At 39.1% G+C, this 24,269-nt stretch overlaps 1 long non-coding RNA gene across 2 annotated transcripts; it reads right to left on the bottom strand.

Moving 5' to 3' along the window:
- Positions 1 to 12,593: 12,593 nt before the first annotated feature.
- Positions 12,594 to 21,628, bottom strand: LOC142027394 (uncharacterized). Of its 2 annotated transcripts, XR_012649122.1 has the most exons (4): positions 21,556 to 21,628; positions 21,222 to 21,370; positions 15,049 to 15,225; positions 12,594 to 12,614 (listed from the first exon to the last, which is right to left on the bottom strand). It is a non-coding gene; the product is annotated as an uncharacterized LOC142027394 (long non-coding RNA). The 2 variants fall into 2 exon arrangements; XR_012649121.1 differs by lacking the exon at positions 12,594 to 12,614 and having other exon boundaries at positions 14,392 to 15,225.
- Positions 21,629 to 24,269: the final 2,641 nt, after the last annotated feature.

Below are 24,269 nucleotides of genomic sequence, written 5' to 3'. Positions count from 1 at the left end.
AGGTATGCCCTTATATTAACCTCATGGAGCAGGGCTGTCCATCAGCAAAGGTGCTGTCCATAGGCCATAAAAAAATAAATAAATAAAAAAAAATTAAAAATCTGGACTCTGTTTTACAGAAACCAAAGGATTTTACCCATTTTCTTCAGGGTCCTGTGAGCCACTACCATTGCTGCCTGCCTCTCAAGCATCCAGTCCTCCCTCAACCTCATTCTTTGGTCACTCTGTTTGTGGACAGGATTCCTGCTGCTCCAGTGAGGCTTTGTTATGATCCAGTGCAAGTGAAAATATTCTGAAATGGGTAAACATCTGTCACCACTGTAGGAAATATTTTTTACTTAGCTTTATCTCACTTGCTGATCCAGGACTCAAGTATTATGTACTTATTCTGTCTCTATGACTTCTCTTCTGCCCTCCCTAAAATACTTTCCTTTCCTACTCTTTATTCCCACAGTGCTGTGTTGACTTTTATTCTTCATTCTGGCCATGACTGACGTTTTTCCCTACATATCAAATGACAACTGCTTTCTGTAGTTTTCACTTATCTTTACCCAAAGGAGATTTAAAGCATTGAGCAATCAGAATAGTGATATTTTATACTAAGCTTGCAAGGAAGTACAAATGGCTACAAAAGATCCATGGCAGTTAAGTATTCAGATGCTTGTAAGAAATAAGCAAAGATTGCAGGACTTTGTCTATAGTATTCTTTTCTGTAACATTATTGGGGCTGGGTAACGTGAATGGATTTAGAAATCTTGCTCATTTTGGGAGGGATAAATAATTAGAGATATCAATTAAGAACATGTACTTTTTAAGTGGTTAAATTATGAGATACTCTCCCATCTTCTGGCAACCTACAACTTACTAACTTGATGAGCCAGGGGCTGCATTTGGAACATCATTATTATAAGCCATGGGATGACATTGCTTGAAGCTGTTTCTTTAAATGTATTTTGCCATTAGCCCTTTGGAGCTGTGACAGCTGCAAGGTTCACCACCACAGCCTGTGGGGAATGAGTACTGTAAAAATTCATCTACACAGAGAACGCAATTTGTTTCACTCAACTTCATATTCTAAAATTGATGTATCTAGGCTATTTATCTAGGCTCTCTCTGTAGTCACCAGGCAGAAATAGGTGCCTCCAGGTAGTAATTTATACCATATGTTTTCACTACCTTTCCTCAGATAGAAAAAATCATGCGTTGGAACTAGCTATGTTCTCTCCATTGATTTGGGGGGTTTCTAAATAACAAGACTCCCAACTCTAGACAACTGAATAGATGAAATTACTTCCATGTGAACAGTCTCCACAGATCACCTTATACTGCCTGCTTTTACTGGCTGCCTTCCTTAGTTGTGCAGTACAGAGCACTCAGAAATGGGGAAGAATTTGGACCCGTTTGTACAGCTAATTAATACTTTATATGGCAGATTACCTGGTGTGCTATGCAATGGAACAGAACAGAACTATCAGAGATAATCCATTCTCTTTGGATACACCAGAGGCACGGGAGGAGCAGAATAGCAGTACATTATTGTACCAAATCCAGTAAAATTAAAGAGTTTCATGGACGTAGGAAATCACTGACAGGTAAAATAACACGTGCTCAGTGATTCCCACCACGACTAATACTAGGTTTTTTGCTCTGGTGATATTACTATTATATTCTCCCAGTTTAGCTGAAAGACTACCAGAAGTGGCCACAATAAAATCAAATTACTACCGTGACACACACCACCAATAAAATATGACAAAGTAAAACCTAAAAGAGGTGCAAAAAAATGAACTGTTGGCAAAGTCTGCAGTCCACTCCTAGTGATAGCTGCATATTGCTGGATGGCAGTACACAGACCTAGGCCTGAGTGTCTGGCACTCCTCCTTTTACCACGAAGGGAACAACTTCTGCTCCCCCATTCACCTTAACTTAAAAGTTCTCAAATTAAGTGTCATGGTCCCAGCTGGGTTCATGACAATTCCAACCGAAGTTCAGAAGTCCAGACAGAAATCCAAATATTTATAGTGATATTTGGGGCCACCAACCCAACTGGAGGAGGGTAACAGGTTAGAAATGTCTAGAAACTGTTACTTTTATAGCATCTGTAAAAAAAAAAAAAAAAAGCCACAAAAAGAAATAAACTGAGAACAGATAGAAAGTGACCACAAGGTAACATTTTGTGAGTTCCTCAATAGTAAAGGGATGCTTCGAGTAAATGAGAAGCATATGTTTTATTTCAAGGCACAAAATACATACATACATACATACATACATACATGTGGGTGCACAAACATGAAATACATTCCATAGAATATGCTAGCCTTATTTTTGTGTATGGCCTAATCCTAACTGCAATCAACAGCAAAACTAGCATGTACTCCCAGGAGAACAGGTCAGAACAGTACAGGGTAACAGTCACTACACTGGCATTACTAATCCTAATGTGAGTGAAACAGTACACATACAGACCTGCCAAATCTCTTGCACTGTAGTGGGAGTTAGGCCAGTCTAACATATCTATTGACCAGTAACTACATCCAGTGCCCGAAACATGCTGGGTGATGTCACTTCTTGCTGTGGGAAGCACATACATTACTTCCTTTCACCTAACACTCCCAATGGAGTCCAATACTTAGCAGACAAGAAAGTTAGGAGTTTGACATGTGCACTGAGAAAACCAGCAACAAAGGCATCCAGCTGTGCTGTGCACTATGTGACTTAAAGTACATAGGACTGAGATTTAGGTCAGCCTGCGCAGATCTGAAATTATCAGAAAACATCCTGGTGGAGTTGGGCCATTGGCAATGCTAACTCAAGGCCATAACATAAGCTGAAACTTTTGTATGACAGCGTATCTCTTGTAGACCTAATATAAGAAGCTCTGATTTAGATGGATTTGAAATTCCGCATCTCTTCAAATACATGTACATTTCAAAGCCTAAGCACAATTTTGTTCTAATTACAAGTTAGGAAGAAAACAAAAAGAGCCTTGGTTTGACATCTCTTAGTCATCACCAAATTATACAGACTGGAAAACTGCGGGCAACCGAAATGTTTACTGTTGAAAAATCTACTAATATTTACAACGGCTTTTGCTAGCACAGTCACAAAAATTAACCCAAGAATCCTGCAGCACTAAAACGCCAAACCATTAAAGCATGAGTCTATGGTAGACCAGGGTAACGCCTTATAAGAAAATCTGAAATGTACAATGTAAAATGTTCCTCATTCCCTCAAGTTCATTAGACTCTGAATTTTCAGATGGTTTCAGCTCATTAGAAATGTTTTCAGACATATTAGTTTTAGTATAAAGGTTTCTTTATCTGATTTACTGTTATTATGAACAACTTAAACTATGGTGTGCCTGAAGCCTGGACAAAAGCAAAGCGTATTATGATATGTATACACACACACACTGTCGTGGTTTAACCCCAGCCAGCAACTAAGCACCACGTAGCCGCTCACTCACTCCCCCCCATCCAGTGGGATGGGGGAGAAAATCAGGAAAAGAAGTAAAACTCCTGGGTTGAGATAAGAACGGTTTAATAGAACAGAAAAGAAGAAACTAATAATGATAATGATAACACTAATAAAATGACAGCAGTAGTAATAAAAGGATTAAAATGTACAAATGATGCGCAGGGCAATTGCTCACCACCCGCCGACCGACACCCAGCCAGTCCCCGAGCGGCGATTCCCTGCCCCCCCTTCCCAGTTCCTAAACTAGATGGGACGTCCCATGGTATGGAATATACTGTTGGCCAGTTTGGGTCAGGTGCCCTGGCTGGGCATGAGAAGCTGAAAAATCCTTGACTATAGTCTAAACACTACTGAGCAACAACTGAAAACATCAGTGTTATCAACATTCTTCACATACTGAACTCAAAACATAGCACTGCACCAGCTACTAGGAAGATAGTTAACTCTATCCCAGCTGAAACCAGAACACACACACACACAGAGGCTGTCCTGGAAAGCCAAAGCCACTACTTTTCAGAGCCAGAGTGGATGAGACAGAGGTAGAACATGTGGTTTCTTGCTCTTCAAGGTAAATACTCTATATCTCTCATATGTCTTAAGCTTTCGTGATGACATGAAACAAATTGCTGATCATTACTCACCAATATGGTTTACACATATATTTAAAAATAAAAAAAAAAAAAATTAAAAAAAAAAAAAAAAAAAAAAAAAAAACCAAAGCATGCCTGAACCGTTGATTTTTCCAGTCTTAGGTGTACTACCTCTAGGGCCAGTATCTTATGTCACAAAAATAAGTCTTGTAATAGATGTAACATGAACAACAAATACTGCAAGACTATTTTTAAATAAAAAACATGAGAAACAGAAAATTGTTCACATATGTTTGTACATCACTGGTAGCAAATAAATCATAAAAGTCAGTGTCACACTGAAGACATTTGGGAACACACAAAGGATCTATCAGCACTGGAGACAATTTGTCTGGTTATACTCCTCCTTTTGCAACTTGATTAAATAAGACTGGTTTTATCTGGAAGCAATATGCAGTATGAAGACATACTAAAAAATAACTGGACCCAATTTTGCATTAGGCACTCATCTGTCTTGAGAGAGATGCACTTCATTCAGAGCCATTTTGCGGTTCTGATTGTATCTTCTATTAGGTTAAACCTAAAACCCTTTGCAGATGCCAGCACAAGGAATTCTTTTTTGAGAGCTCATGTGAACTTGAAGTTGTATAGACTTCTACAAAATAAATGCTATTTACTTGATCTATTATTGATTATGGAGTGCCTAGAGACTCTCCCCAAAAAGGAAATCCATTATAGTGCACTAGTATGCACCCTCATCAAGTATAAACACTATTAACCCAAAAGGTATTTGGAGCTGACAATGTCTTTTCTGAAGCAAAGGAAGCTAGAGGAAAAAAAGGTCTTCTCTAACAATATACCCTAGTTCAAGATGAAGCGCAGTGGAAGAAATACTGTAAGGGTTAGCACTGGATTGAAGGAAAGCTGGTATGAGCATTTCCCTATTGTTATCAACGTTGCAAAATTATCTACCATAACTGTTCTCTATAAAAACATTAAATAAGTCAGGTGTTTCTCCTCCCTCCCCCAACACTGACTTCAGCAGTTGTTCTGCAAATGTTCCCAGCCTATGTTCACAAACCTCAAAAGGGAGTTTCTGTTACAAAGCAGTTTTCATGGCTCCAGTTTTATGAGACACACAATTTACAGAGTAATTTGCATGCTATCTTATTCTTGACAGCCAAAAAGCTTTAAAGTGAGATTATGATGAACACCTCCACAGCATGTGAACAGACAGCAGGGTAGAAATGCATATGTGCCCAGTCCTTAAATGGCAGCTCACAGATCTGAATCACTGTTTTTATATGGAGTCAGTATTACAATTAATGGGAGTTTATGGGGAGAGTAACTGCAACAAATTTTAAGACAAATCTTTTTTTTTTATCTTCTTAGCCTCCTTCTGTTTTATTGTGTGTGAACCTGTTCAACATTCATCCACAGCCTTTTTCATGACATCTATATGGCAGCATGGAGATACATGGATAACTGTTCATCATGGCATAAGTTATACTGTCTGCATTGTAAATACCTGCAAAAACCTTGTCTGAAAAATTACACTTACACACAATGAGGCAAACATCAAGCCACTCTTGCTTTTTTCAATTACATCTCTCAGAAGTCCTTGTACACCAGTTTTACAGTAACTTCACAGATTATATGACTCATTTACATCAAAACCTTGCACAGTAAAGGCTCAACTTCTAATTATAGAAATGTTCTGGTTTCATCACTGCCACCAAGTTCTAGCACAATGCTCAGGCCACTGCCTGGCCAACTTTTTTTATGATGTCAAAAATAATAGCTACCCAAAGCATTTTTAGAAAGATTCCTGTGGAGTAATTTGTAAAAACAAAAGAAGTCTCCATGTTTAGCACTCCAAAGCAAGTGGTCTGGTTATTACATCCATTCAGTGATATGACCGCACATAGGCTTTCCCAGCTGTCAGTGTTGTCATCATAAAGAAATGTAGCATGTTTGATGATCTGAAAGTGATATTTTAAAAAGTGAGACTGCTCCAGCCTTGAATCACAGTATTCCTTTAAATACCTGTTGATTCAGGGCATAACTTAGTGTTTTAGTAAAACTAGATTACCTGCAGTAAAAAGCATTACCAGTGAATCTGGGAACTTCTGCCATACAATATCCATCAAGCTGTGTCATGAGGCCTGTGGGATGCACCCTTAGGGAATGGTCTTTAGAAATGCTCCCATAATACAGTCTCAGGGAGAATTTGCTTGTTAAGCTTCACCCTCAAAATTTTTACAAATTGTTTTTTAGATACCTGGACAGACAGTCCATATTGTGTGCTTCTGTACACAGGAATTAAGAGATGGTAAATTCTTTTCTGCTTCTTGTATGACATTCTCTACTATTGCTGCATAGAGGAATGCCCGTACATAGAATAATTGCCTATTTTTCTTGGCCCTGAGTGGGTTTCACAGCATGTAAGACGGATAGAATTAGTAAAGAATCTGACCTCGCTGAGTGGCATTCTCCCAAAAGCTAATCTTAATTCTACCACGTTGGAAAGAAAGCTGTGATATCATAGGGAAAATAAACTGAAAGTCATTGCAAAGTTGCAACCAGCTAGAAGTTTCACAAATGCATGATGTTAATACAAATTACTTCTGGAAAGTAGACTCAGCAGTCTGAGTACCAACTATGGTACTAAGAAGGTTGAAAAGTACAAAGCAGATGATAGCTTTTTGTTTACACAATTGCTATTTCATGGATAACCTGACTGTACCACTGGATCAGATTCAAGTAAATGCATAAACATCACACGTGGAGGCATATCGAAATGACTACCCCCATCAATCTTCAGGAGAAGAGAAAAGGGTAAATGTAGAAGTGCATAACTGCAACAAAAAATTAATTCTTCTGAAAGCTGCTTCAATTTACCTTGTGAGAGACATGAATAATACAATATAGTTTACATTTACATACTATCCTTTTACAGTAAATCAGGAAAAAGCAATGGACTAGAACACTCCTTCAAACAAAATATTCTCCTTTGCAGGCCTCATTTTCAAACCATTACAAATGTTATACAGTTCAACTGTACTTCCAATATTGAAATGGCAAATTTAGTATTAGTAATCCAAATGGTTAATTATGTACAGAAATACATGCTTGACAATCACAGTCACAGTACCTACATTTTGAAGTACAGTTTGGACACTCACTTCATTTAAATCAATCATTGCCTCCCCCGTCCTCCTCACACACATCAGAATTCATCTTTAAATCAGCCCTGGTTTTGCTGTAATTCATACAGAAACCAGAACACTTTGTAAACTTCATTTCTACATTTCCATTTTCATGCTGTATCTGTATTCCTATTGGCATGCCTTTCACACTTTATATCACAGGTAAAACAGAAAGATTCCTATGCCTGAGTAAACTGTATTTAGTAACAGTGTACAATATGCATGGTCTATCTATGTATGTGCTGGTAGCATTCCCACTCTTTTAGAAGCATTTAAAAAAAACACACAAGATCTCACAGCTATTTTAAAGAAAAAAACCTAAATATTTATGCTTTTCAGTAAGCTAAGCTAATCTTCCACACCAGAAAGGCCAAAACCACTCTCTATCTTTTACTGAATTTCTCTTCACTTCCAAATCCGGTTGAAAATTGTGCTTGTGGTTGTCAAGACACTATGAGCTTTGGTGTGGATGCTATTGTTTACTGACCAAGCTTCACCAGTCTCCTCTTTCTCATTCTCCCTGGTCAGTCAGGGAGACTCTTTACCTTCATCCTCCTGCTGATCTCTTGCACTTTCAGACCCCTTGGAAACTAGACAGCTGAAAAGTTTTTTTTAAAAAAAGCTTTTCACTTGTCGACAGAGCACAACTGACATGAGAATAACTAAAAGGCAGTAAGACACAGGTTCTTATGACAACAGATTTTACACCATTATTTTTCATGAGCAAAATGTTCCTGACAGTGCAATTTGATAATGCTTAAACCAGTTATCGCTGGGAGTTTCTACCTCAGTTTGAACTATTGACTTGACCATACAGTAAATATGCTAAAGTAAGAATGGTGCCACTGACTTCATAACTAATAAATCATTGTTAACAAGGACAAACGTTTTTTAGGATATGAAAAACAGGGATCCAAGTTAACTGAATAATGACCCAAGAAAGCACATCTTGCTGTCATTGAAGCTAGAGGCAAATCAGCTCTGGAGGCTAGCCAGACTGAGGTTGCAGCTGAAATAGTTAAACTTTGCAGAAGAAAAATTGTTGAGATACCAAGAGAGGGAGAGCCAAAAAGTCTTTTTAAAAGGCCATATAAAATACCCAGAGAAGGGTTGCACACGGGACACTAGACTACAGCTTTGGGTTGCAAATTAGATGTAGGAAAACTATGTAGGAAAAATGAAGCAGAAATTTTAAAATACATATTCTGGTTATTTTCATTGTTCTTTTAACTTTGGGTTTTGGTTGTGCACAAATATTGTAGGAGGGTTTGGCTCTCTGAAAGTATTAGGCAGCATTTTTGCCCAGATATTTCACCAAGTTTTCAGTGTACAGTAGTAATTCAGTATCTGTAAAAGGACTTCAATGATACAAACCTGTCATAGACTATTTAGTACTGTTCTTCGCATTCTGAAGGATGACATGCATAAAAATAGTCATTACTGTCATATCCGACAAAGCTTATGACTTCTGACATTTGTAACTATGCCTTATCATTGGAAATATCTGTTAGATATCTCAACTAAGTAGGTTTCTATTGATCTTGTTTCTAATTATGGCTCCTTTACAAGCCAGTTGACTTAGATAACTGCATCAATAATTTGACCTCAAGAGGAAATAATTTGGAAATTGCTTGTGACCTGTTGCATCAGTAAAATAAAAATTGCTTTCAATAAGCCTTTTGAAGTCACTGGAGATACTGACTGCTGTACAACAGCACTTAAAACTGTACATGAAACTCCATGAAAGATAATTTGAGGTTCCCCATATATGTATCTGGTAAAATTAATTAGGACATATGTTCATGTAATTTCATGTATTTTTGATAGTGCCTATCTCTAGGGTAGTATGAGGGCCAAATAAAATCTAGAAGAGGCCTGATACTTGCAATGTATAGGGCAAGGTTATTTTCTTAAGCACACTAAATGTTTATTTTTTTAAGCTGGGAGTTTCTGGTAGGCAGTACAGTTTGGGATTTGCCTATTAGTTACAGTTGAATAGCAATCATTGTTGCTGGTCTTGCCAGGGCTATCACTTGTCAAAGTGAAACAGTAATTGTTAGCAGAAGGACAGAAATTATGTTACAGAGGTAGCTAGAGATTCTCAATTGCCATTAATGACCTCCTGTTGAAAAAAATGGACTGTGAAAAATTTGAGTGTCTAATTCTTGATGTGAAACTGGGAATGACCACATAACTATGGATTACCTTTCAGATTTCAGATCTTGTGTGATATGTGATCTAAAGTAAAAGCTGTAAATACTTCTGACTAGTGTACACAGACATTCAGACATCTGAGCATAAGAAGGCCACACTGTACTTACTAAAGATATATTTAACAGACTTCAGAGAAACCAAATTCCGTTAATGCGAATTACATGGTTATACCACTTTCTCACTGGTGTTTTGTTTTAACTTGCTATTTAATCATCAAATCTCTTAAAGAGGGGAAAAGAACTGGTACTGGTAATTGTGTACAAACAGAAAAGGAGAACAATGATTAATATACTACATCCATTGCCTAGCTAACTTGCAAAGATTCCCTTGTTCATAAGTTTTTACTTTAAAACTTCAGAACAATTTTGGGGTTTACCTTAAGTAATTATGTTTTGAGAAGACTGGTAGGTAGGTCCAAGCCTAAATATTTGAAAAGCCAGGCCCAACCGTTATCTTTGGGTATCAACAAACTCATGCAATTTCTCAGTCTTTACCTTCAGGATTCATCCAAGTCTATCATTTTTTAACTCACCTAGGATGTTAGTATTTCAATATCCCTCAACAGTAAGTTCCATAGCTGAATCATTGCTTTTACAAAATGTACTTCTTTAGTTTGTTTAAACCAGCTGGCTCATAGCTTTATCCAATGACCCATAGTTCTTGCACTGAGAGGAACGTAAAATAAATTTTCCCTTTTAACCACTCCCATCCTTTTTGTGATCTATCAAACTCCATCATATTCCCCTCACAACAATATTTTCCAGACAACATACATAGTCCGTGTAGTCTGTCCTTGTTACAGAAGCCTGACCACCCTTCTCTATCTTTTCAAACCCTAATATATCCTTTGGAGGTAAGGAGAGAAGAGAAGGGAATAAAGATTTGCGTATAGTACTCTAACTATAAGATACACCACGTACTTAGAATTGTTTTCTGGTTTGTTCTCTATTCCTTTTCTAATAATCTTTACCATTATTTTTTTTTTAATCTCTGCTCAGCTGACTTTTGCATAGAACTTCCCGTGATAAAGCCAAAATCTCTTTTTCCTGAGTCATAAAATCACACAAATCAATATTAACTTGCTTCCCCACATTCTTCATAAAATTCCACACAGGCTAATACTAATGATCCTCCATAAATGGTAATCTTTAGTTAGAAAGCTTTTTACAAGAATCTTAACATAAGCACTAGCAGGCTTCAGTTTGCACCTATTCCAGTTGTGAAGTATACAACATACCAATGGCTTACTGTGAGTACAAGGCAATCTACACACTGTAGATTGCAGGACTGGAGATCTAGACAATAGACCAGGGATAAAGGCTCCAGTTCTTTTAACATGAGCAAATTTGAAGAAATACATCCATTATTTAAACATCCATGTTAAGCTTTCTTCCCTACACACATACACACACACATGCACTTACAAATCCAAGTAATAAATGGCTGGAAGAACAAGGATGCATAAATTAAAATATTTATTAAACATTTATATAGACTCTAAATACCTGACAAATACTGTTTTGTCATGTTGCTGGTAGTGGCATTGTATTTCACTGTTTTCCATAAGCAAGTAGTTTCATATGCATTGAAATTAATGGATTTTTGTTTCCTGTAGCATATGGCTCACAAAGGATCAGTTCAGGTGGCTAAAGATCGACAGGTTTCAACTGAAAGTCTTCCTATTGTCAGAGCTTTGATAAAACTTACTCCCACCTAGATTCCTTCGGTTGTACTCAGATACAAGCTCCAAAGTCCCCTTTTCTTTCCAGTAAAGTACCTGCATGATCTTCTCCTCTACACAGTTTTCATGAAACTTTTACGAAATTAATTAATTTGAAACTTGTATGCCCCTGATGCATACAGCTGAAATTCACTACCAGATTATAAAATAATTCAAGCACTTGGACACCATGTCCCAAATAAGCTTATTTTTATGAAGTGTTTACAGTTTCCTCATGAGCTGGGTGAGTTAGAGTTTTGTTTATCTCCTGTATGCTGCAGTATTTGAACCTGGACACAAGAACCTTTTTGTTACCAGTAGGTCACTAGCTAAGTGCTTACAAGAGCTGCAACAGAAATTATTTTCCCAGCCTAGCAGAAACAGAACACATCAAAATTTTAATGTACAACCTAAGGGGGCAATCCTCATCCTAACAAACCATATCATGCATCTCTGTCTAAGTGGGGTAGAGATCCACTTTTTGACTGTGCACCCTTATTACTAAGATTGAGTGCTTGAACAAGCCGGAAGCATGTCACAGCTGAAGCCTGATGTGCAAAACAGCTATTGAGATGAAAAAGACCCTCGACAAGTCTGGGAACTGAGCAGGACACATTTGCTCTCTGTCAGATAATTTAGAAGAAAGGGCGGTTGCCACAATACAACAGCAAGGGAGCTATAGTCTCCCTAAAATGAGACAAAAGTGCCTCCTCAGATGAGAAGAGGTAATAACAGATGCTGGTTTCTAAGCAGTGCTTTCTATCTCTATGTGCATTATGTTTCCCTGGGAATTTGGGGATGAACACCCCCAGGTATAGGACAGTTGCCTACAGGGTTGCAGAGACAGCTGGGAGTGGCACATCTGGCCTCTGTCCTGTCAGAGCAGCCACCTATAGCAGAGCAAGCAGCAGACTGCAGGCCACAGGCACATACAGGCACTCCTGCCATTAACACAAGCTAAACAACAAAACTATACAGCTAGCACTGTACATCTAAGGAGCTCTTAGAACAAGATGAACACTAGAAGGGTGGATCTGGGGGCACTTTTTCTTTGTACACCATTCTTTCTCACCAAATATTCCCCTAATTCTACTCAGGATCTCACATCCTCTATTATTATTAGAGCAGTGTAAAAATTTTGCGTCAGTACTATTTTCTTCTGAGAAATGTATGTACAGTGCAATTAAGACATTGTTTTCAGACTGAAATGAAAACATCCTGAAATCAAAACATTTTTAATTTTAAAGCAATGGTTCATTTTGAATCTTTACTTCAGAAGAGAAATACCCACAGTCCTAGAGCAGAATGAAACATTGAACAGAAAAAAAAACAAAACACCTTTACCTTTTTCTTGTTTTTAAACAAAATCTGTCATTCATTGTATCTCAGTTGACTTTTCTGCTCCTTGTGGATGAAAAAAAAAAAAAGAGGTAGAAATAAATTTCACTTTGGTTCCATTCCTAAACTTTCTTTTTCCCATTTATTAAATGACTGCCGCAATCTCTTGTTCTCTACTGCATCTACCTGTTTGTTTGTGAGCACAGCGTCACAGTAACATTGCAGCTTTCTTTATGCAGTGTAAAGCTGTATCTGCGCAGTATCAATACAGACACAACAAAGACAGTAGCAAGTTCAAGTGTTGCCAGTGATACTGAACTTAGTATGGGCTACCTGCCTAACTGTCTTCATGAGAAACTAGGTAAGGTGTTTGATCTGTTTCAAGCTCTATGATCTCATATGCTGTGAGTAAACAAACTAGCTGAAAACTGGCTGGGCTGTGGCCATCAGTCTACTTGGGTTTTGATGGTGTTGAATTCTAAAGATGGTTTCATTTTTGCCAGGTCTGGCAGCGGTTTTTAGTGGCAGACATTTGAAAGAGAACTTTGTTTAGTGATTTTCAGTAATAGCCTGAGGCTACAGAATTGTGGCTTTCTTTGTATCTTAAGTCACTATCTTGTTTTCAGTTTGCCATCCTTCTAGTTGTAAAAGGAATACCTTATATTCCTGTTTGGTTTAGTGAGCTCTTCTTCCCTCCTTGCTTTTAAGCAATGCTTGCACCATTAGAATTCAAATCAGCCTGTGGAGTACCAATGTTGCATCTAGCAACAGGTAGACAACTTGTTCGATGCATTTCAGTTTTTGCTTGTGTGTCTATTATATTAGCCACTTGTCCTAACCAAGTATCACCACCATCAAAAGTTTGCTTGCTGGGTTTTCATTTTCTGAAAACAAGAGCTTCTGTTCACTTAGGGACTGATACTGTTTTATTTTGCACCAAGCACTCACCTTGGGCTTTGCAAACTGTTTTATCATGTTTGGCATAATGTTTGTGAAACCTTTTGTGGCTGGTAAAGTCCTTATGCCTTCTGCACACATACTATCCTTTTCCTGCATTTCATTAGTTCTGCATATGTGTCACCATTTTTTGTAATGTTCAAATAGGCTTCAATATTCAAATTTTATCTTAATTTGTAACCTATGAAAGTTTGTTTAGATTTCTTGTAAAGTGTGATAGCCTGCCACTTATAAATAAGGACCTAAAGAAACATGGCTTGTTTAACACAAGATTACTTTTGAATAAGCTAGTTTGTGCTTGTTGGACTGGAAGAAAAATTCTAGAATTTCAAAAGAAGAAAAATTCTAGAATCCTAGCATCTTCAGGTCAGTGGCAACACATCAGATTTTCACAACATTGGCAACATTAGCCAAGTAGCTTTGATTATTTTGTCTTCCATTTTCATGCAGACTTCTTATAATTTTGGAGTTTTCTTACTTTCCTATTGTGATCTGAAGACAACCCAGTTGCTAACACTTCTCTCTTTATGTCAGTTGGTTTGGGTAGAGAGCTGGTGGTGTGATAGTGTTGCTGTTATACTTTCAGCTTTTGTTTGGTTTGTAACATGTTTAGTTTCTAGTTTTACATACCTCAGAAGGTAACTTACTTCTGACAATTGTGTATCTGTGCCTAAACATATAGAGCCAAGACAGTGTAGTATTCAGACCTACTCTTCTACACATACTGTACTCTGCTATCAAATACTCCTTGAAAGCAGCGTTCTCTAGGTCTGCTCACATAATCATAAAGTAGCGTCCTGTTGGGAAAACACTTATCGTAGCAGCAGCAGGCACAGCACTACTGAACTGCATGTGATGGTAAAAAGCAATTGCATTGCGGGCTACAGAAGATAAAGAAAAATAAGAAGGCAGATATTACACCAGACATGGTCACAAGTTTGCACAGGGATTATAATATCCATGTCTGACATTATTTATACAACTAAGCAATAATCAAAGTGTAAAACCCATGACTTTATGGAAGAAAAAAATCAGAACATTGAAGCAAATCTTTCTTACTGGTTCTGTATCTCATCATTAAATCATAAGCTCATTTGACTAATGCTTAGAACAAGTTGGGGAAACACAAGAGGAAAAGATGTGAGAAGTCTTCTCATTGTCAGTGTTATAATAGCTTACATTAAGAGTTTTCTAATTAAGATACAGTAGGTAACAGGCAGTAATGTGTCATTTCTCATGCAGTTCTTTTCTCTTTCATCCAGTGTTGTGATATGCATTTGAATATTAGGTCAAAGTACCCAAAGAATTATTTTTTACAATTATTTTTCAGCTTTGATAGTAATATTTACTACTCTTTACAGATCTCCTGCAAAAGCAGTTTTCACCAACTACTGTTAGTTTCTTTTCAAAACATTGATTCTTTCCTGTCTCCAGAAGAAATAAGATGTTCCATTCCAGTCCTCACTGATACCAAAAGGCAGCTGTTGACTACATGTCCATTGACAAGATATTTTTATCTGCTAATACTATAGTTGAAACATACCATTTTAGTATGTAATATCTAGGCAGATTTCTGCTTTCCCTGGGTACACTTCTCTGGTTTCTGATGAGGTGTCTGGGCTGCATCTTCTGCTCAGGTGCTATCCTGAGCTGCAGAAGGTGCTCATCCTTCTCAGTCGGTTGGAGTCTTTCTCACTTGTCCATATTTTGGTCAAAAAGGCTGTGGCCCAAAAAGCAAGAAGGGGAAGAGGCATTAACAACAATAAACTCAAGGTTTGACATTTAATCAGCAGGCAAGTGGTGGGGAAATGCAATGACTCTCAGTTCACTGTTCCACCCAAACCACCCATTGCCTAAAGATTTTCATAGTTCTTAAAGGGCAAGGGAGAAAGGCAAAAGCAATCACACAATGTGCTTTTTACAAATGCACAATCAAGGACATCAGATACCGTCAGAGGATCAGTGTACCCCATGTAGGCATATGCATGTGACAGAGATTTATATATTTATCAGGACTGCACAGAGATTCCAGGGGGGGCAATCTGATGATCAGCTCTTGTTTAGCAGCAGGGCTGAACAAACTGGGGAAAAAAAAATCACCCCATTCCTAAACAAGCATATCTACAAATAGACTGGGCATAAGGCACCCCAGAAGAGCCTGTTCCTGCTAAGCTAAGAACCCAGTGACAAGATGATTACTAGAAAATTACAGATTTAAAACACCAGTGACAAAGTGTCATTTTAGACACCAATAATAATATTCAGCAGTTCTGGTGTATTGCACCATCAGACACTAGATCTGACACAAATTCTCTACCTTTTCCCCAGTTAGGAGTCAAACCTCTAGGAATACCGTGTGTTCTTCACTTAATTGAAGTCAAGTTAAATTGAGGACATTCTGCCCCTTACTGGGATCCGGTGATTTCTCACATTCATAATCCCAACCTTTTTCCATTATCTCAATGAGTGAGTTGTATTCTTAGTTAGATTAATCATCCCCCAACCCCCTTCAAGGACAGTTGCAAATGTGATTTCTCTTTAGCTGCATTAAATTAGAAAACCTAAATGGCTCCTACCTATGGCTGAATATAAAGTTAGATAGATATCTCTTGTTCCATTTCCTCAGCATGAGTCACCTAAATTGTTAAAACAGTAGAGTGACATGCACAAGGAAGAATAATAATGTTCCTGTTGGTGACAATTCAATGAAACAAGCAGCTTAGTCACTAGGGGATGACTGAAGTGTTGTATATTTGATTTTTCTTAGGCTTTTTTTATTATTTAATGGGTGTCTCCCCTTTCATTTCATTAGCCTGGTTATAACAATAATCAAAACTAGAAGATATTTTAGATTACAAAGTAGAATTCTTTGAATCCAAAACTGCAAGCACCAGCTTAGTCTTTGCACATAGTCATATGCCCAGAGAAGTCCATAATTCAGCTTTATAGGTCAGCCAGTTAGTCCTTCTCAGTGTTTGTATTGAAATATTCTGGTAGGATGGATCTAGAAAATCTAAGTAAATAAGGCAGCAATGCAAGCTGTAGAAACATATAGACTTGATGCAGGCCTTCCACTGCACTAGCCTCAACTTCCACTAATGACTTGGCTAGATGTCTGCTGCATCTGGTAAGTAGCAAGGTTGAAAAGATTACCCTGGTTTTGCCCTTCTTTGAGGCGCTTCCTTTTCACTCACCTCCTCTGTGGATGTGTGCACCCATGTATGTCCGTGCTAACTTCTGAGTTGAACAGCTGATTTCAACGCAATCTGTCCAAATATGTGTGACAAACATTTCTTCTGGTTTGGCTGCATGTCGTGGTTTAAGCCCAGCTGGTAACAAAGCACCATGAAGCTGCTTACTCATTCCTCCCACCCTGGCCCCAGTGGGATGAGAAGGTATAAAGAAAAGCTCGTGGCTCGAGACAAGGACAGGGAGGGATCACTCACCACTTACAGTCACAGGCAAGACATAGGCTTAACTTGGGGAAAAAACAAAATCAATTTAATTTACTACAAATCAAATCAAAACAAGGATACCAGGAAGTAAAACCAAACCTTAAAAAACCTTCCCCCACCACTCCCTCCTTCCTGGCTCAACTCCACTCCCAATTCTCTCTACCTCACCCCCGCAGTGGCGCAGAGGAACAGGAGATGGGGGTTGGGGTCAGTTCACCACATGTTGTCTCTGCTGTTCCTTCCTCTGCAGGGGGAGGACTCCTCACTCTTGCCCCGCTCCAGCGTGGGATCACTCCCACGGGAGACAGTTCTGCACGAACTTCTCCAACATGAGTCCTTTCCAGGGGCTGCAGTCCTTCAGGCACAGGCTGCTCTAGCACAGGCTTTCCCATGGAGTCCCGGCCATCTTGGGGGGCACCCCCCTGCTCCAGCGTGGGCTCCTCTCTCCCCGGGCTGCAGGTGGGCATCTGCTCCCCTGCTCCCCTCCACGGGCTGAGGGGGGACAGCCTGCCGTCTCACCACGGGCTGCGGGGGCATCCCCTCCTCCTCCACTCCTCTTCCCCTCCTTCTTCACTGAGCTCGGTATCTGCAGAGGGGCTCCTCTCACATTCCAATCCCCCTCCCCACTGCAGGTTCCCCTTCTTAAATCTGCTCTCCCAGAGGCGCTACCACCATTGCTGATGGGCTCAACCTTGGCCACAGGCAGGTCAGACTTGGAGCCGGGGAAGCTTCAAGCAGCTTCTCACAGGAGCCACCCCTGCAGCCCCTCCCCCACTACCAAAACCCCACCACACAAACCCAAAACACTGCACAGTTCCCTTTCTTCTGTACTGTCCCTTAACTGGACAAACAAAATCGCTTTTGTTGCTGTGCAAACAGCTAGACCGTCTTGCTGGCATAGTTTAAATGTGTACTCGTTCCCTGAGCTTGTTTACTGTCCCATGCTACCCTTTCTAATAGCTGAACCGGAACAACTAGATGTGGACGAGTAGTGGGGAACTGCATAAAAGAATGGATGGGAGCTGCTAGCATTCTAAATTTCTGCAGTGTTAATGAAAGCAGGCAGTGAGGTAGGAGGTACAGACTTTATTATGCTCTGAACAAAGGAAACAATTCAGTATGCAAACACTTCTCACTGGACATGAGAAAATCCACTTTGTTTCTCAGCATAGATATTTGTAAAAGTTTTTACCTATTCTGAGTTTCAGCACTCGGAGCATTCTTAGCCTGCTATGAGGTTTGTTCAGGTCCATTGCAACTAGAAAGCTGATCATACACACTGGAGAACCTGAAATGGCTGGGTAGGTGGGGTTGGAAGGAGGCTCTAGGTTTTCTGGAGGATTCAAAAAAATTATTTTTTTTCTTTTTCACTTGCTGAGATGTCCTGCTGAAGATCTGCTTAAATACAGAATTACCTGGAGAGTCAGATCCAGGTGAGATTCTCTGTTGCCACCTAAGACTGACAACAAAGAGGTAAAGACTGGGAATCAGAGCAGCAGCCATCAGACCTCCCGCTTCTTTAACATATTTCTTGCAAACACTGAGGATTTCTATGCATTAGATGCTTCCTTCCCCTGAACAAAGAGATCTCCGTGCTGGGGCTTGCAGCCATTCTCAGCCACGTAGGGAGAAAGCTAGAAGTAAACAACACTGGAGCTGAGTCCTGCATTAGCTGACTCCCACTGGTAGAGATAGCCTTCTTAACCTCCATGATGTTAGGGAGGCTATTTTTCCATGGCTGTTATCCATTCTTTAGCCACTAAATCACAGAGTGCATGTGCCTGGCCAAAACATGGACACCTGAGTCTGACTGAAAATTTACATATCATAGGAAAAATGGCTTTCTGGATTTCTTTTCCTTACAGATGCATATGAGACAGGCTGAGAAAGAGAGTTCAGAAACAAATGGGGAAAAGGCGCATGAGCCTCTGCTAGGGCAAGAGCGTTAAACTTCTTGAACCAGGCTTTCAGCTGGCAGAATTTTGGAAGCAGAGCTGCAGCTCTGGGTATTTGATTCTTCCTGTGTTCAAGCAGACAGGACTCTGTGTGTGCTTGTAAGAGCAGAAATGTAAAGACAGCCTAACTGAATCACCAAATTTTCCTTCTGTGAGAACTAACCTGCAAGACTCTGGGTTTTGCACATTTGTTCCATCCAAAAGAAAGAGATTCCCAAAGGACAAGGTAATCCTATGATCCTCAGGTTATGCTGTTTATGCGGAGCCACTGGGTAGCAAATGTCAGCAATCAATCTTGTTACAAGGAAATGAATAGGAGATTCCAACATTCCTGTCAAAACTTAGGACAGAAAAGCACGCTTGCTTATATGACCAAAAAGGTCACTCATAAAGAAATCTTTCTTCAAAGGGCAGTTTTGGGGGGAAGAAAAATAAGGCAGTGAGGCTGTCATTGCCACTGTAATTACGCAGCAATCAGGTTTGAGAGAGAACATTCAGATCTACAGAAATCACACAGACAGCTGTTGGCTGAAACTTTCCAATTCACCAGAAACTGCATTTAAAACTTCCCTGATGATAAGGAGTACATTTGCAAATCAACATTTAGCTGATTAATAATATCCGTTATACTCTATATTTGAACAATTCTCCCATCTGATCTTTTTTGTGTGTGTGTGTGATGAAGGAAGACTACCAGGACATGCAGTGTGTGAAATGAGTCGTCAGACTGCAGTATATAAATCACTCCAGAGTGGCAGACGCTTCACACACACCCAAGCTGAAAATTCAGTGAATGGTGGGCTACATGTACGACCGCTGTTGCTGCTGTATGTGGTACCTAAGGAAAAAAAAAATTGGGAACCCCTAATTTACAGTGTGCTAGTGCTTAGGCTATCAGGCTATGTGTCTGACAGACACATTCATTTCCCTTTCCAAAAGCAAGAAATACGGTGTACAGACATTGAATAAATTACTGTTTAGCAGCTGTTTGACATAGCTGTATGCGCGGTCCCAAATGGTGGTGGACACTAGATCGTTTCCAATTGGTTATCCCCCAGTGACAAATAGAAAAAACTGCTTTGTTTTTATCATTAAGTAAGGGTGATTCTGTATTGCAGGGTTTGACAGGACATAAGTTCACACTCTATTTATCCCACTAATTTGTAATGCTGACAGTAAGTTTGGACATGGGAACAGGAGTTAAGGTTTTATTTTTCTCCTCTTAGTATGAGCCAGAAATATTTCCAGAGTCAAGAGAGATCTTGATTTCTGGTAAACTATTCAGCATGCCTCTAATTGCATTCAGCTTTAGTATCAGCTCACAAAGGAACATTGCACTTTGATTTAGCAAAATGAATGCTGGTGGATGGCCAGAATTTGAATTTTGTAAAATATCATTAGTTATCCTCAGAAGTGCTGTCTCTGTGCTATTCTGAGGTCTGAATATTCAGATGAATTAGAAGGAGATCTCAATTTGCTAAACGACTATGCAGCTGGAGAGTGAGAGTTGCTTATCACTGCCAAAAGACAGAGCACAGCATGGCCGTTTATATAATAACATGAGATTTTAATGGGATCCAGAGTTTGGCGATAAAGTTTTCTAAAATGGATGCTATCAGCTCAGCTTGTGACAACAGAGCAACTGATGGCAACTTCAAGATACTACCTAGGCTGTCTTTAGTCTGTTGTCATTAGACTTATCGACCCTAAGCATTTTGATTGGAAGCAGTGATGTGCACACAACTGACTCACAATAGACTGTATATGTTAGGTTTGCATTATGGTTTCTGTCTGTGGCATCCAGTCAGGCTTTGACCTTGCTCAGGAGACAGACAATTGTAATTTTCCAGCACTTTCTGTGCGCTAGCCCTGTGTAAATGGAAAATTACAACTATAGCTGGGGAGATGAGTCAGCCAGTCTTCATGACTCCCAAGTATTCCTGCAAGAGTAGACCCCAAAGCAGATTGTAACAGGAGATGCAGATCATCAGGCTTTCCCAGAAGTCTGTGCATTTTTATCAGTGATACTACAGGACAGGGTTGCCGCCATCTGTAGAGTCAGGAGACAGTCAGTATAGAATATCCAGTACTCGCTACAGTTACTCACAGAGACTGGAAAAAATAGTTACTAAAGTGGACAGCTGAAAAGTTATGGGCAGATGCATCATGTTCTGTTTGCGGAGGGTTTTTTTTTTTTCTCCCAAGGAAATAGCAAGCCTAAGTGTGTGCCTAGCATGGTACTAACACGGAGATCATGTCAGACCAAGTAGATCACCCAAGCGAGTATGTGTTCCAAAGTCACAAACCTGTTACAGATAACGAGCAAACTTGCCAACCCTGGAATCATGCAAACGTTCAGCCAACTTAGGAGAAAGGTGAAGGTCTCAGAGGTCTGAAGTCACAGGCTGGGCTTCTCCTGAATCTGCCAATAGCATGCTTCCCCACCACTCAGCACCTGTGGGAGCAACACAAGAGTCACTTACCTGTATCAGGCTAACTTGGTGGCAATTTCATTCTCGAAGGGAAATCGTAATGAAGAAAATTTGTTTGAGCACATAGCTGCACTGGCAGAATGTTACTTCATATGCTACACTTCAACTAGCAGTAATTGTTTGTGTTTTAAAATCTATGTGCCCTTACCTACAGTGAGGTGAGAAGAGTCTTCAGGTCTGACCTCTGTACTTGACATGGAGACTATGGGACCCTGAGGAGCTTTGGCAAAGGCAAAGCAGACTCTGTAAAGGCTGGCGTGGCAGATCCTGTAGTGTCATGCCTTTCATACCATGTCTTCTTCATTTACAGGAAGGTCTCCCAAATCATTCCTTGCCAGTTGCAATATGTGATTATGTTGCAAATACTCCTGTTGAATACACAAAATAAGCAGTCTTCTATATGAATGCTAGCCACATTAGGTTCTTAACAAAGCAACATTTTATTCCGAGTTTTTTCAGCACAATTTATAACTATGCATGCAGTAACTTACACATTTTCAGTCGGTTTCAACACTATTGCTACAGTTTCAAATGGTGTTCTAAAAATAGCCACAGAGTTGTCATTTATCAGTCACTACAACATGTGCAGATTTGTATTCTTTGGTACTTCTAAGACTCATTGTTTTTTCTCTTTTGAGATTTTATTTCAAGCATGAAGTTTGATTATAGTGCTGTTCATTAAAATAAATGGCATTCACACCTGCATTTATTCTACAGTTTTCTGTCATAAGTTTCTGGAACTGTACCCAGACATTTCACCAATAATACCTATACTACACATTTTAAAAATAGTTTGATTTGTCCTTTTGGCATTCAAGGCAAATGAAACAGAGAAAACACACCCATACCTACTACCAACCATCATCCTGAAGTAACTGCTTTACTTTCAAAACTATCCTTTCAACTTAAAGTTTGTGCTCTCTCTCCTCCACACATACATTCTTTATTTTTTTCTCCTTCTCTGTTAAATAACTTACAGACTTCACATATCAATATGCAAACATCTAATCACATTTCCAGCTACGAGGTATTCAGCTTTTGCCACACAGCAAGTGAGTTCTCAAAATACAGAAAGAAAGATAAAATAGGTGTGATTATAATAGAAACCCTTAATAAATACAACATCTTCTGGAATATTTAAAAACATTGCTAATGACCAAGTGACATGCAGACTGTAAATCATGTAAGCTCCCCATTTTTCTCCAAATGCCAGTACTTTTTGATTGTAGTAGGTCAGAATTACCCTCCCAGTTTGATTTTCTTCAGAAAGGGAGACAAAATGAAATGTCCCTCTTCCCTGTCCTGTGCATGGAGTTGGAATCAGGAAGGAAACTAGTTCAGTTTGCAGAATACTTTTGTCTTTGTGAATTTTAAGTTACATTTCCAAATTTAAAAATAGGTGTTGAGTCAGTTTCCTGCAATGCAAGTCTGACTTTTTGAATCGTTCCCTTGTCCTGCTTTTATTATCTTGCACTTGTCGCCTAGCAGGCTGCCCCATAGACAATAACCTAACAACACTAGCCCTCATTTCATAAAGTTTTATGATTGGCAAGTTGCTTAAGTTAATGTTTGGACATGTGGTCAAAGGAATGCTGTGTATTTTTTTGTATAGTGTATTTTTAAAACTTCATTACTACTACTGCAACACACTTCAGGTGTGTTGACTGCTCAATTCTTTGTCCATTTTACTGAATCACAAATGTGCAAACAAAACAAAACAAAACAGGAAGACTGGCTTTGTTAAACCTCCAAGAAAGGCTATAATGTATCAGAAAAGGTATTTGTTAAGACTTTTGGTACATCCTCATACTGAATAATTTTTGAATGCATGCATGAACCCAAAGCCAAATTGCTTCTTTTGTTTTGATTCTTGTTCATTTTTTTAAATCTTTTATTACTGCATCATCTTACATCAGCTGCAATTGATACACCTGCCTACTATTACTCATAGTAATAAGAATAACTACAGTGCATAATCAAAAATACATGTTTACATTAAACACAAGTTCCTTGTATTTAAATCTCTTGGAACTGGAAGAAAAACAGACATGGTTAACCAGCTACAAATCATTAACTGGGTATTCCTAGTACTCCCTGCTGTGCATACCATAGTCTCTACACCACAGCTCTTCTTGAAAATTTACTGGCATAATTCCTTTAATTAGGTGATTGTTATCCACTAAACTATGCTATAGGCACTAAGCCTTTTTAAAGAAATAGTTTCTCTACAAGTAGTATCAAAAAAAAAAAAATTGCTACCAGGGTCTCAGGACAGACAAGATGGCCCCTTCGGCTTGGAGCCAAATCAAGGCTGAAAAGTGCGTCAGAATGCAAATGCTGAATGACAGATTAAGTAATTACTGTTGTTAATAAGACTACCACTATATCCTCAACTCATGTTCCAGGTCACCAGTAAGTGTTCAAAAAAAGGGTGTAGGGCTGCTTGTTATTGCCCTCTCTCATTACAGGATGGGTTGTGTAAATACCCCTCACCATTGGCACTGAACAGCTCTTTGCAATCCCTATGGAAGTGACCCAGAAAAACACAGACAGCCCTGGGAATGTCAGTGACATACAAGAATCACAAAAAGTAACTGTTAGTCTCTATAAACAAAAGTTCAAGGAGATTGAGAAAACACCAAGACCAGGAACCCCACAATCATAAGACCTGCACTATTTATCTAGCTTACTTATGGAGGACTTTATCTGTGAAGAAAAGCACTGCCATAACAAACAGCTAAGACAATTACTTGGGACTTAGCGAGTCCTAGCGGTTAATCACATCTAGAAAAAAACACAATAGCCCTTCTGAGTAGAAGTCTGCATGTACAGCAGTCTGTGAGCCCTGATGCAGCAGTACTG

The sequence above is a fragment of the Buteo buteo genome, chromosome Z (assembly GCF_964188355.1).
Source record: "Buteo buteo chromosome Z, bButBut1.hap1.1, whole genome shotgun sequence".
In the NCBI taxonomy this organism is placed as follows: domain Eukaryota; kingdom Metazoa; phylum Chordata; class Aves; order Accipitriformes; family Accipitridae; genus Buteo; species Buteo buteo.
The sequence above is the reverse complement of the archived record's forward strand: the minus strand, read 5'-3'. Positions and strand labels throughout refer to the sequence as shown.